Below are 14,533 nucleotides of genomic sequence, written 5' to 3'. Positions count from 1 at the left end.
AGCTCCAGCCCTGCTTCCTCTTCCTCCTTGTGGACACAAAGAGCATCTGCTGTGGGTCTGCCTCTCCAGAGCTGCCTGGGATGGCACATGGCTCCATTGCTGTTAGCACACCACTTGGCACAGGACACCTTGACATTGTCAGCTTGACTCATTGTCACCATAAGTTTGCAAGGTCCAGGTGAAAATGCCATGCTCTTGGGTTTTTGGGTGACTTACAGAGCATTCTCTAACAATGTGCCAAATGCCAGTTTCTCTTTCAGGAAAGAGAGAAATAAATCTTGGCTTCTGGAGCTATGGCATAGGGTGGGGAAGATTAGGCAATGTGACAATAGCAGGACTTGTGCAATCTATTCTGTAAGCCCTTGCCTACTATGTCACCAGGACGTGTCTGCAGTCACAGGCAGAGCATGTCGCAGTGGCCTCATCTGGCCAAGCCCCTGTGTCACAGCTGAGGGTCCTGCTGATGAGCAATAGATATTTTGTCTTTTAGAGCTTGCAATCACTGATGCTCGTGTGAGGTGGAGCCCGTCTACTCTTTGTCTTTCATGACCGTGGCTGAACATTATCTTATCTGTCAGATGGAATAAGAGCTTATCGCCCACTGTAAATGGCTTTAACTTCCCGTTCTACCAGCACTCGGAAGAGCAGAATCCAAGTACCAGAAATTCAGGAACGGGGTTCCGGAAAAGCTGATAGAGCAACAGCAATGGACCAGATGCTCCAGCCTTATAAATTAGGAGAAGATTATGCACAGCCAGCTGTACTGTATAAATGCCCAGTTTTATATGATGCCATGATCCTCGGTGTTTATCATATGGTCTAGCATCTGGCTAGTCCTGTTCATACCTCCCATATATCTGCCCTAATCAGACATGGACTTGGGGTTTATTTACTTGCATGACTGGATCTCAGCTAAGAACCACTCTCGTGGCCCAGGGGTGGGGTGCTGTTGTGAAATAACATTGGCTTTTGCCACAGATCTATCAAGACGTTATCAAATATTTCAAACTGCAGGGAATTAATCATAAAGAGGTGGGGTTTTATGTGGACTTTCTATGGATTTCAACGTTTGCGACAATGATCAAAGATACTAATCTGTAAAATCTCTCTGATAAGATGAGAAGAAGAAAGGAGAAAATAAAACTCAAATTCCTGAGGGTTAGTTGGCCACAAGGAACACAGGACATGAAACTAGGGTACTTCTGCAAAGTGGATAGAAAGAAATGACAGCAGTGTCTGTTGTCAGGAAAGTTACAGTCTCCTTTGCAACTTGCATTCAGAATCTCATACAAACCTCTACCAAGCAAAAAAAAAAAAAACAAAAACCAAAAAAACCTTGAAAATTTAATTCCCCAACTGATGAAATCAGCAGCTGTTTTATTGCAGGTCTTCCACATTGAACCTGCTGAAGGCCCAGCTCAAGCAGTCATTGCTACCAGAATTTTGGGCTTGAGATGGGCAAAGATGGAAAGCTCAAGCCCTGATGCTTACCAGAAAAGTTCAGAGAAGGGAATTCCTGAACAGGCTCCGTCATCTGAGGTAGATACTGAAGACTCACTAACAATCAACTTTATATTTTTAAATACCGTGCTCATTTCTAAGGCAGTGGGGACCTGAGGCTGAGTTGCCTAAATGCCATCAATACTGACAAAATGCAGCCCTCTGAGGCAGAGGCTCTTCAGAGATGTCCTAACTTTTAAACATGGGAACAGGGTGACAATGAAGAGCCATTGTGCTAATCGCTATGCCTACAAAAGAGCAATTGGAAAGTTGTTATTAAATTCATTTATTTCAGGCAATGTCATTATGACACAGCGTTTTTCCTGCTTTTTTTTTTTTTGAGGGGAGGGGGTAAAAAATCATACCAATCATACCATTTTCCAAGAAACAGCCATAAGCTTTTGTTTTCCACAGATGAGTATTCTTTAACGTTATTTTTTATGGGACACTGGGTTTGTTTAATACCTGACAAGCTCATGATTATTATGGGACTGGGCTACACTCTGATTTCTGGGGTAAAGTCTCACTAAAAATTCTTATATTCAAAGGAATAGAGCTCCTAAAAGTTACCAGCAAAAAGAAAAGCAGTAAGGTTGCCTCCATTAAATCAAACACAGAGGGTCTGTGAAGTCACTAATCATGCCCTGAGTAGAATGAGAATCGGAGAGACTAACCTGGGGGAGCAACCACTGGAAAAGTCTGAATTAAGCTCTAAAGAATAGTTACCAGCTATAAGCTGGACCCTGAAATCATGTGTATATGATTTGTAGGGTTGCATTAATAAATCTGAAGAGAAAACTTGATTATAGGGGTGAAACACGGATGAGAAAATCTTGGGTGCCTGCATTGGGTGGCATTTGCCTTCCTAATGTCAGGGCCCTTCCCTTTACATTTGAACGATCTTGTGGGAAGCAGTGTAGGAAGACTGAACCTCTGAAAGGGAATGTGAAGAGACTGCAGGAACCAAATGAGATCCTGGTTTGGTACTGCCTTATGACATGTTCCTTCCCAATACCTTCCAGAAGCTGCTTCTCTGACCTGCTGAAATATTGATCCACATTAATACCATGAATCCTGCGTAACAGGATTAAGTAAGTTAAAGCCTTTCAGATGTATCATAATGCCATCTCTGAGAGCACAAGGCCACTCTTTCTTGCTAAGTTGCTCTTCAACTGTGTTTGCCACAAAAAGAGAGATTTCTAGAAATAACAGGACACACAAGGACATGAAGTGCAATGTCCTTTGAGTCCTCGAGTTTTAAAACAGAATCTGGGATCAAACAGAAGCAATGGGTATATCTGAACAGGATATCCCCAAGACTAGACGTCCAGTGTAGGGAGAACGATTATTGTATATGTTCTAGGCATGCATGTCCTTGCTCTGCAAGCTCTGCTACCACCTCAATAAAGCAGCAGAGCCACAAAAAAGCAAGAGCTACAGAAGCTCTGCACTCCTTCGGTGTGTGCAGACTTGGTGCCTTGCAGTAAAGCTGCCCCAAATGTTTTAGACTGGGAAAGATTTTTTCCCTATTTTTTATACCTGCAGTACATTAAAGACCACTCATTAAATCTAACTCATATTGCCAGCAGCCATCCAAAGGAGCATTATGTTTTTTATTTTACCATGACCAGTCAGTAAAACAAAAAGCATACTGTTGCTTCCAGATTAAGTAGGAAAAGTAATGTTTTAGAGCTAGGCCATGAACATGTTCAAAGGAAAGAACCACAAGTTGGTGAACCCAGCACCTGGTGAGCTGTGGCAAGAACCATGACCACTCAAGGTCCAGTGATAACCAGTTGTGTTATAGGATAAGGTGAGGAAAAAAACCAAACAGGGGAGGGCAAACTGAGTATCATACAAGCATCAATTTCTTTTCCATAAGCCCCTGCACTGCACGTGAATAGGATCAAGGAAGACACTTCCAGACAAATATTTCTAATGAAAAACTGGAATTTTACTGAAAAAAAACCAACCCACTTTTTCAAGTGGAAAAAACAAGATCAGTTTCTCTGCAGCCAAAACTCTGTGCAGTTCATTTTCTGGGCTGTAAGACTCCTGCTCTGCACTGCGCTGGTGCAGCCTCACCTCTAGCACTGTGTGCGGTTTTGGGTGCCACAGTGCAAGAGGGACACACAAATATTGGAGAGTGTCCAGAGGAGGGCAATGAGGACGGTGAAGGGTCTGGAAGGGAGGTCTTATGAGGAGAGGCTGAAGTCCCTCAGTTTGTTCAGCCTGGAGAAAAGCAGGCTAAGAGGAGAACTCATCGTGGTCTGTGGCATCCTGTTGATGGAGGGCGAAGGGACTGGCAGCGATCTCCTCTCATTGGTCACCAGCGATAGAACCCGAGGGACCGGCACAAAGCTGTGACTGGGGAAGTTCCAGCTGGCTATTAGGAGGAGGTTCTTTACTGAGGGGGTGGTTGGGCACTGGAACAGGCTCCCCAGGGAAGTGGTCACTGATTGAGCTTGGCTGAGTTCAAGACTTGTCTGGACAATGCACTCAGTCCCATGCTCTGACATGGCTGGCCCTGTGTGGAGCCAGGAGTTGGACTTGATGATGATCATTGTGGGTCCTTCCCAAGTGAAAGTATTCTGTGATTCTATGATTCTGTGCCATGTCTAAATTTCCTGGAGTAGTATGGGAATGGGATTTTTCCTTGACAGCTCCAATTTTTATCTAACACATCCAGTCAGAGCTCATACTCCAATCAGTAACCTTTGGGAATGCCTTCAGTGATGTGCTATTTCTCTGAAAGCAGAATAATTCAATAACCTTTCCTGGAATGCAGCATACACCCATTGACCCGAGGCAGGAGGTAAGAAAGCAACATTGCTTTGCACAGGGATGTTCCCATCAGAAGTGGAGGTTTTTCTCATTATCCTTTGCTTCTTACTGACACCCTATGATTTCTCTCAGAAGAGACCAAGGTATCAGTCAGCATTACACTGACATGGAACCAAAAATCTCCCCCACCTCTGGTCAGACCTGCTGCAGGGGCTCTGCTCCTGCTCACTTCGTGCATGTTTCACAAACTGTAGCTCACAGCACCTTGTTTCCTTGCTGCACTAGAAAAGAAGAAAACAGCTGAAATAACACCCAAGAACCTTCTGCTGTGTCATCACAGGGGTCCAGGTAACTCACTGGGGCTTACACATAGCAAACTGAGTATTACCTCCCTGCTCTGGATTTCATTTTAGAATAGTGCAGAGCAGGGTGTACCACTATAAACAATCACTATTAAAGCCAGTGGGCCAAAAGAAAGGACTGAAAGTCATTAAAACCATATCCCGAGGGCGACCTGCAAGCAGGCACAACAGAACACAGAAAATAGCTGCCTTATTAATTAATATGCTATATTAATTGTAATATTTCTGAATTAGAAATGGGTTTTGAGGCACTTATGAAGGCTTTCTACAGATTATGTCCCTACCAGCCTTAAACCATTTCAGTTAGCTGGAGAACAATATGGACCACTTCACTGAGAGAAGGTCAGCCAGTCCAGCTAGTGCAAGTCCTTGGACACCCTTGGGGTATAAGAACACGGGGGGGCACACAGCCCCCTGCCTCGCCCCCCCAAGCTATTTACAAATAGAAGAAAAGTGTGAGAGTTCTTCCTTCTTGGCCATCTTGCACTGGCTGCCATTACTCAGGAGCCTACATACTTAATCCTCACAAGCAATTTACTCATGTGTCAAGAACAGTTTCAAGGTAAGGACTGAGCAGGTACTACTCAGTGGTACCAGACATACTGGGTCTGGATGACCGTAAGTCTGGGGTGTTATGCCAGCTATTGCAGAGAGGCTGTGGAGCACAAGTAGCGACAGACTCTGCTTGCTATAGGCTGTGCCAGAATCTGAACCGCCTTTCGCAATCCAGCAGCTAACTTCACGCCATGTCACAGGCCATCTGCATTCACTTGCTTAGAGACAGCATCTTAGCCACTGTCTGCGTAAAAACACCAGATGTGAATGTTTCACTGCCACAGAAAAAACAGAGTAGCTTGATAAAAAGAATCCCAATTTCAAAAATACAAGGGGAAAAAAAATCTACCTGCACTCCTAGGTATAATTTCTTTTATTTGCTAAGCTTATCTAGCTTGGATGAGTAGTGCCTGGAAACGTGCATTTCAGAACGAAGGTTTTAATGAATGTTTCCACTCCCTTTATTTGTTTAAAGAAAAGTGTAAAAAACCTGAGAATGAAGGAAATTCCTGTAGGTTTTCTGTTCCTGAAACAGGTCTGCTTTTATTTTCTTGGGAGATGTACATTTCTGTGCTGTGCACACAGGTCTTTCTCCACAGATGGAAAACAGCAAAGCTGACAGCAACAGCAAAATTGCAAATTCTAGACTACATTTTCTAAATAAGCCAGGGAACTATGAAGAGAAGTCTGGCTGAACCATCCATGGGATTATACTGACATGTCGTGGCAAGACAGTAGTAATGCACTGCCTTAATCACTTCTGTGACCATAAGCCACTCAGCTACTCACTTCCCTCTGGTTGAGTGAGGAGCAGAGAGAAATCTGGGGTCCTCAGTCCCAGACTGAGGACAGAGATAAGGAACCTGAGGAAATACCTAAGCAGGAACTTATGACTGGATCTTTCTAATGCTTCCAACCACAGTATTTGGCACAATCAAGTCATTTCCACATCTTGCATAGTGAAAAGTCTCATCCAGTTTTGAAGAGGCAGAGCAGATTGCCTCCCTGTCTTTAAACCCAGAGCTGAAAACCCAACAACCCACACAGCTGCAATGTGCATTTTGGAGGCCTCTGACCACTGAGATTTCAGCCAGCCAGAGAGCTCTTTCCTTTTAAAAAAAATGTCCCTGAATGACTCAGTTGAATAATCTTTCCCATATCGTTGATACTTTCAGGGAAAAAGTTCAGGCGCAAGCTGTGCCCTGAGACACAACATTTTCAGTGGAAAAAGAGCATACAGAAAAAATAATTCCCAGAACTGTGGCAATGAATAAGCTGTTTGGACTGAAAGCCCCTTCTGCTATGGTCATAGGCAGTCAGGCTAGACCTCCTCATCTTGCAAAGCCCAGAATCACAATTTTAACAATTTCAGCCTTTTTAAATATGAAAAGATATTGTGAGTGTGGTCACTGTGTGCTGCACTTTCTCAGTGTAATTTCAGCACCATGTGGAACTCTCCCTTTATCTTCACAGCAAATGCCCTAAGCCATTCATAACAAAATATTGTCACCTCCTACTAATGACTGCTAGTACTGTTTTTTTTCCTCTTGCACAGACTTGGAAAGCTTTTTGATCCATGAATCAGACTTACTACCAGAGCTACAACTCATCCTAACCAGTCAACAGTTATGGTAGGGAGGTAAAGAGTGATGTGAACCAACCACGGTTCCACTGGACCACCAGTTGCACAAGCTTCCGCAGAATTACTTGGTACACAGCAACAGCTGTAATCTTCTTTCTGGGCTATGAGAAAGGTTTCAAACACAGAGCCTCTTTGTATGACCATGGTGACCACAATTACTTAAACAGCAAGCCAGCTAGCAGAGCTTACATATCCTAGGTAAAAGAAAACAGTTTCCTAAGAAGAACCTTGTTCAGAGACCATCGACTTCAGTGGAGATGATTACTCACCACCTAAACACCCCTAGTTTCAGAGTGCCTTAAAGCTCTTAATGTATTTGGCTTTGCAATATCCCTGTGAAATAAGGAAAGGCTCTGGTCTGGCCTGTGAGGATATTCGGAGGTGCTTGTAAAGACATACAGGCACCCAGCCACCTTTGAACGAAGGGATCTAATAAGATTGCACAGAAAGATTACGGGCAGTGCGGGGAACTGGACCTCGTTTGCTCTGAGAATCTCAAATACTAGACTGTTGTGACACTGCCTATCACTCAAAAATAATTATCAAAGTAACACATGAATGCCAAATTTGAACAAAAGTCTGCCTTTGCAATAAAGATAATGACAGTTTATACCACAGCCAACGGACTCAGTGGTTAAAGGTCAGTCTGAATCATAAGTGCCAAGTCATTTTAAGGGGAAATATCCATTCTGGCATGCTGCATTTCTGTAGGTGCAGAAAGCTACAGACTGGCTGGGTCAGCAGCAGAAGTGATTCTTTCTTCTCTGAGTCCACCCTGAATGGCTAAAAATGCATCCCTTATTTTTGCTATTTGGAGGAAAACACTAAACAAGCAGCAAAATATTTTCACTGAACAAAAACGTGTGTCTTCAGCTCATTTACCTCTCAGGTCAGCAGAAATGTGGATTCTCAACCTACAGCTGGAGATATTTCAAGCACTGCTGTGTCCCAACTTTTTAACCTCTGTTGTTGTAATTAAAAACAGGTTCCTACCAATGGCACTGCTATATAGCACGTGAGCTGTATGAAGCAGCTGCAGGTTTGGCTCTGCTGTGTGGAAGAGAAATTAGGGTTGTTATTGACGGTTACCTCACCCAGTACTTGGCTCCTCAAGCACAGGGGAGCGTATGGCTACAGGAGAGCGGTGACTGTTTCTCAAAGAAGCCTTCAGTCTGCAGAAATGAGCAGGCAATGCCTCTTCTGCTGCTGAGAGAATGGTTTCTGGAAGTGAACCACATGTGGTATTAAAAGGAATCATTTTTCTATTGCTACTGGCATCTGACAAAGTTCTTTCACATCCCTACCACTGCCTAGTGCCCAATGCTCCTTTTTACCCTGATATAAATGTCAGTTGTCAGATTAAATACAGATACAAATACCAAATGTCTTGAAGCTTTCTCTCAAGAAAAAATAAAAAGCATTACCTGTAAAACACTCAAAGTATACCTGAGGTGAGAGTGTTTAAATCAGTGTGTCTTTAATATACTTAAGACTTCTTGACCAAAGGTGAAGAAGTTGATAAAAAGCTATTTCACAGCCCAGTGCTTCAGCTGCTGACTTGCACTAGTAATTATTTTGGTATTTTAAGTTACTGCAGAGAGTACAGAAAGCCTCCCCAGGCAGCACAGCCTAATGTCACCTGCCTGTTCTGTACGAGGAGCGCACTCAACCACTGCATGAGTAAGCTGACCCTGGCTGGGAGGAGCCCAGCAGGGACTGGGGCAGCCTACCTGGCACATCACGCAGTGCCAGTAGCCTGAATTTGGTGACACTCATCTTTAGCTCCCAAGTAGCCGTGGAGGGGTGAACAGGCAGCAGTGCAACAGCTCTTCCAGGGTTGTGCTAAATGTTGCAGCTGTGGGGGAGCATCAGCATCCCTCCAGCAGATCCCTCCAGCATCCGTGGACTCCTTGTTCTGGTAACAGTGGGGGTGAGAGAAAGGCCCTGCACTGCCTTCTGCCTTTCCCTTTCAACAGCTTGTTTCAGGGACAGGCTCAGGCTCCATTCAGGCTCTCCAGAACCCCAGGAAGGGAAGAGCAGGACAAGAGAGCAGCAGTCAGGGAGTGCCAATAGGCCAGAATGTAACGAGAGGCAAGACACAGAATGATTCCAAAGTGGGAGTAGGGCAGTAAGAGATGGTAACAGCATTGAGACCTCTTCCAGGCAAGCGAGGCACTCCACCTCAGGCTGTGTGCTGCAGTAGGCATGAAGCCTAGAAATTAAATCTTACAGTGCTGAATGTTGCAACACACAAATCCTATTCGTCTCCCTACCCCACAGAGCCCTGGAAAAAGTGCAGGAGGTTTTTGAGATGAACGCTTCACAAGCCACGTGCTGACCTACGTGCTGACCTAGGACCCTCGGCAGGAAGCAGGAGGCTAGATGTACCCAGAGGAGACAACCCAGCTCCACCACTGCTCCAAAGCAGAGGCCGCGGGAAAGCATCTGGCGATTCGCAGTGTGGGTAGGCATGAGCGTTACCTTGGAAAACCTGGCACTCGAACGCTTGGAAACGAGACCCTGCTTCGAAACCGCTCTGAGCATTTCCAGTTTGTCTGGGAGATCCGGCACCAGCGGTCTTGCCGGAGGAGCCTGGCGCGGCAGAAAGCCTCGCCTTCCCCTTGAACTTCTGCATCTACTCGGAAGGGGGAGCGCAGCGGACATCCCCGCTGCCTGCGCGGCTGCAGACCTCGGAGAGTGACAGTGTGGCGGTCCTCCGGCTTCTTGCCAAGCCAGGACGTTTCAGGGAGTGAGCTGTGAGTTTTAAACCTGTCGTTTCCCCACAGAACTAAGTCTAAGCTCCTTTTTTTTTTCTTTTCTTTCCAATTTTATTTCTGTGGTGGGCTTAGGTCCTCGACTCTCCCCAGCTACACTGACATTCAGTCCACAAAGCAGATGTAGAAGCTGGAAATCTGATTTCCCAAGGCTGAAAACTATTACACTATGAATACACATGCCAGTGACAGAAGGTCGAAACTCACATGCTTATGTAAACAATTTGAGTTTACACTATTAATACAACTAATAAAAACTCTTCCACAGCAGCAAAACCAGACCAGTAAGGAGATGACTAGAGCATAGTACAGAAATAGTACCTAGTACTGAAGGTTGCTTGAGGTAACATTTGTCAGGCAACAGGCAAGTGACAGTACACCTGCTGCTTCATGATAACAAAGCTCAGGGGACCATGTAAAGGCAATAATAATAATAAAATACCAGGAGGGCAGAGTTAGACATGAGTAAGCCTTTTAAAAAAAAAAAAAAAAAAAGAAGCCACTTTAATGTATGCCCGAAGAATTTTGGGGGTTTTTTGTAGAGTTTTGTGTACAAGCACATAATCCAGCCAGCCAAGGAGCTGGCTTGATCACCTCTGAAGTAGGCAGTCTTGACAACCCAGTCAATGACTAGCTTGAGTCCTTCTGTAAATCCCCCACTTTGCCATGTGATTTGCTGGAAGGAGGTGTCACTCCAGCTGAAAATAAGTCTGTGTCTGTTCTCAGTTCCTGTAAAGTCAGCCTGTTGCTCCTACCTCTCATGCTATTGCTGCTCATTGGTAACAGGCAGTGAGGAGGAAGTACAAGATATCACAAGGATGAGATATCCATGAAACTGTGGATGTGAGGTGCAAGTCAGCTCAGACTGATGTGCTGGCTTCTGTTACCACTGTTTTGAGAAAAATCCCAGCATCAACCAAAAAGAAAACTTCCCCGTTGTTTTGTTACATTCTAGCAGGGTCACAAGGATATAATGCAACAGGACTGGAGCTGTAGGCTGGTGGCAAGGTGACAGAGAAAGCGTTGTAATGATCGGTAGGGAGGGCGTCGCTAAGACACGAATTAAAGCTCCTGGACCATAAAGTCTAGGATTCTATAGAGATGAACTTCATTACAGACAGATGCTTTCAGCATGGATTCGTCAAAATTACCAGAAATGAGTATCATGCTTAGCTCGTGGGTACTTTTTGGGTTGATCTGATTATGTGTCACCCATCTAGCTTTGTCTATGTCAGCTGTTTGCTCTTGCAGGAAGCCCTGCCAAACTGAGTTCTCTGACATATGTTTTGAAGTGTTGAAACACATCCTATGAGATAAGTTCAAATCAGATGGAATTGAACTTGTACCTTTGAGAAACCTCTCTCAGAACAAACATCACATGGGAGAGAAGAAGTTTCATTTAATTCCAACATTTAATTCCAATTTTAATAGGACTCCACTGAAAACATACATCTGGGGAAGGATGTAGTTACCTAAATCAGGGCAGCAAGTACATTGAAGGTGCTCAGGGTATCCTGTCTGGCCTCCAGCAGCCACTGCAAAGGAGTCTTCATGTCTCCCTGTAACACGTGCCCTATCCTCCTGTACCTGGATACTCAAGGGCATGGTAACCTGAGTAATATTAACAGCTACCAGAGTGCTTCATATTAATACCTCTGTCCTCTCAGGGGGTGATGTAATTTCCCTCCTGGCTGAGGTACAGCAAACTGCACATCTGAAGGACATATCCTTGTTTAAATAAACTAAAGACTGCAGTCAACAGTGTAGTCAGAATGAGAGCAGGTTCTGCATCAGTGTTAAGGTGCCCACTCTTAAGCTGGCCTTCAAACTAGCTATTTTGGATGCTGTTAGCAGGGCAGTCATGAAAATGCAAAAACCAAATCCCCAACAACCTGAGTATTGCAACCCCTACAGAGCTCCATGTTCCTATAGACACATCGCTATACGTAACTCCGATACCTCAGGGACAGGTCTAGCTGTCACCCCCATGGGATAACCTAATTCTTGTTCACAGTGAACATACAGCTCTGGTCATGAGTGTGGAGTAAACCACTGCACTGAGGACATATATCATGTCCCTGTATACGCTGCTGAGGCCTGTGCACATTATACAGCTGTCCCACTGCGGCCGCAGTGCCACCTGGCAGCACAGACAACCCGTTCTCATGACTCCGGCCCAGGAAACCTTTCGCTGTCCCTGCACAAACCCTCCCTGCTAGGCATGGAGATTTTTGCTTACTTGAGGCAGCCATGGTAGGCCACTGCAGAAGCCAGGATACGAAACTTAAAAGGTTAATGATCTATCCATTATGCAAAATCCTATGCAGCAGCACTAATTCTTCCCATTCAATCATCCTTTTCCCAAGAGCTCGGGACAATACGAGAGACGTGGAAGGCCAGCTGATTTATTGCTTTCATGCAAAAGGTCAGACTAAGGAAGACCAGCCACTAGAGTCTGTTGCCCTGTAAACTTAGTATCTGATTAGCCATTGCTTAGCTTGTCTTCAAAATAGCCTTTGACATGGAGAAATTACTATAAAAATAACGCTTGGAGAATTCCAGGAGTTTGTACTTCACTTCTCTGTTTTTTTTCCCCAAAGCAAATGAGAAAACAGGTTTTATTGCCTTCTAGCATCACATATTCACTCTGAAATGAAAGCTAAGACTTTCTGATTCACCGTATCAGCTACACCTATATCACTTCTTCATGTCAGGTGAATTAATGCAAGTTTTGACTCAAGATAACCCTACACTAAGACTGCAGGCAAAATTCCTGGTACTGAGTCAGAATTATCAGTGTGAACAGAAATGAGTAGTAAACATTTTTCCTTTGAAATAAACAGGCACGTTTCTTGCTTTTCAGCTCAAAGGACTCTTGAGAACATACACATCAGTATACAAACACCAGTACAAAAATGGTACTGGTATGTGGATGTTATATTTGTCTTTGTATATGCATACATACATGCATCTAACATAGATGTGTATTTTTTATATATGAGCATATATATATTCTCTGCAAGCTGGGAGACACAAAAGACCCTAAGCCACCACTTCTGAGCTTCTCTCTGTAGGAGAGTTACCTTCTGACAGCAAGATAAATGAAGGGGCAGCTGTGCTCATTCTCTAGCGCTCATGCTTGTTTAGCATCCTGATTAATGATGAGTGCTATACTTCATCTAATTTATCTCTCACAAACCTTTATATGCCGCTCAGAACCCAATGTAAAGTTTACGTGCAGATGCATGGACGCAACAAAACGACTCCATACCGGAACTTACTTTGGTTTCATTTCAAAGTGAGTCCCCGAGGACCTCATTGTGAGGGATGCGGCACCTCACCCTGCCTCGGCTTTAGGCCCACATTGCGGGATTGTTGCCAGTCTGTGAGGGACTTACAGCACTGCAGTAAAAAGGCACAGGAGGTACTGTGAGAAAACAGTGACACCCAGTTGCTGCTTCGGTAAATTCTTTCTGTTCATATGAACATTTCAGGAAGCAAGGGAAAGAACTGGGTGTACTGGCAGAGAAAAACACATTGCATACCTGAAGCCCATCCTGCGAAGGCATATCTATCTGAGGAAGGTAAGAAGCTCTAACCTTTTCTCTAAGACTCCTTCTGGCTGTGAAAATTATTCCAGCCCAGAAAAAAGAAGTCCCCTCCATGGACTTGTTTATTGCAAACCTTTCCACTGAAGAAAGTGTCATGACATAAGTATTCTCAAGAAAAAGCAAATGATGGAGTCCTGCTACGTCCTTATAAAAGATGTTAGGCTACATTTACACTTTCAGCTGAATACATATTTTATGGCATGAAAGTCATTGATGAAATGACATAATGAGAGATCATCAGGAGGAGTTTCATCACCTCTCCATGGACGTGTTTACTGCAAACCTTTCCACTGTGAAAGAGCCATGGGAGCGAACTCCACGTGAACTGAGCACCAAACAGCTGCAGAAGCCTAGAAATAGCCTGTGGCAGCAGAGTGGGTAACAGAAAAACTGCCTGCTTTGTTATGAAGTCAAATGCACACAGCAAGGCAGATGTGAGCTCAACAACATTCACTGGCTTTCATCACGCCCAGCAGAAATCCAGGAATATCTCTCAGATCAGTGTGTAAGCTCTTAAGAACTTATTAGTCAGAAACCAAAGGATTGGTGGAAAGGCAAAAATGAAAACCAAGTGAAAGGATAGCTCATCACATCATAACAGCAAAGAGAAGCCAGCTTAGACAATAAATCCACGTTCTATATTTAGGTAACTCTTGCTTTTCAGTGAAATGAATGTAGCCATGAATTTGGCAGGACACTACTGAGGCCTGCACATCCTCATCAGCTGGCTAATTTGACATTCATTTTGAGGCTTGTCTTACTCAGAATTGCAACTTCAACTTTCTGTATTTCCCCTTTGCTTCATATTTAATTTTAAATATAAGCTGATGCCTTTTGAGTAAAACTTCCCTAAATGACACTGTTCTAGGGCAATGAATACAGATATTTATTTAGTTATTTAAATTATAGATGATATAGTAAACAAACACAAATTAAATTTCTCTTTAAACTGAGATATTTGGAGCAAATATAAACTTAGCACATATTTTTCTGAAGCTAAGATGGTCCAATGTGTTTTCCTGCAGATAGTGAAATGTTGACATTTTAAAAAACACATTTAACAGACTTTACAATGGCTCAAGTATTCATGCTATCCAGCATTTGTGTGGTCATATCAATTTATTTACCATTGCATGGAAATCAAGTAGCAGGAACGCTCGTTTCCATCAGAAGTCAACAGTCTGAGTTACAGCTAAAGCTTTCACAATTGTACCATTATGACATCTTCATGTTTGTTTCTTCTTTCATTTTCCTACAGTAACATAAATACTTGTAAAAACTTTCAAAGTTTAACAGTCTTGTACA

Source organism: Gallinula chloropus (genome assembly GCF_964237585.1).
Source record: "Gallinula chloropus genome assembly, chromosome: 3".
NCBI classification, from domain to species: domain Eukaryota; kingdom Metazoa; phylum Chordata; class Aves; order Gruiformes; family Rallidae; genus Gallinula; species Gallinula chloropus.
The sequence above is the reverse complement of the archived record's forward strand: the minus strand, read 5'-3'. Positions refer to the sequence as shown.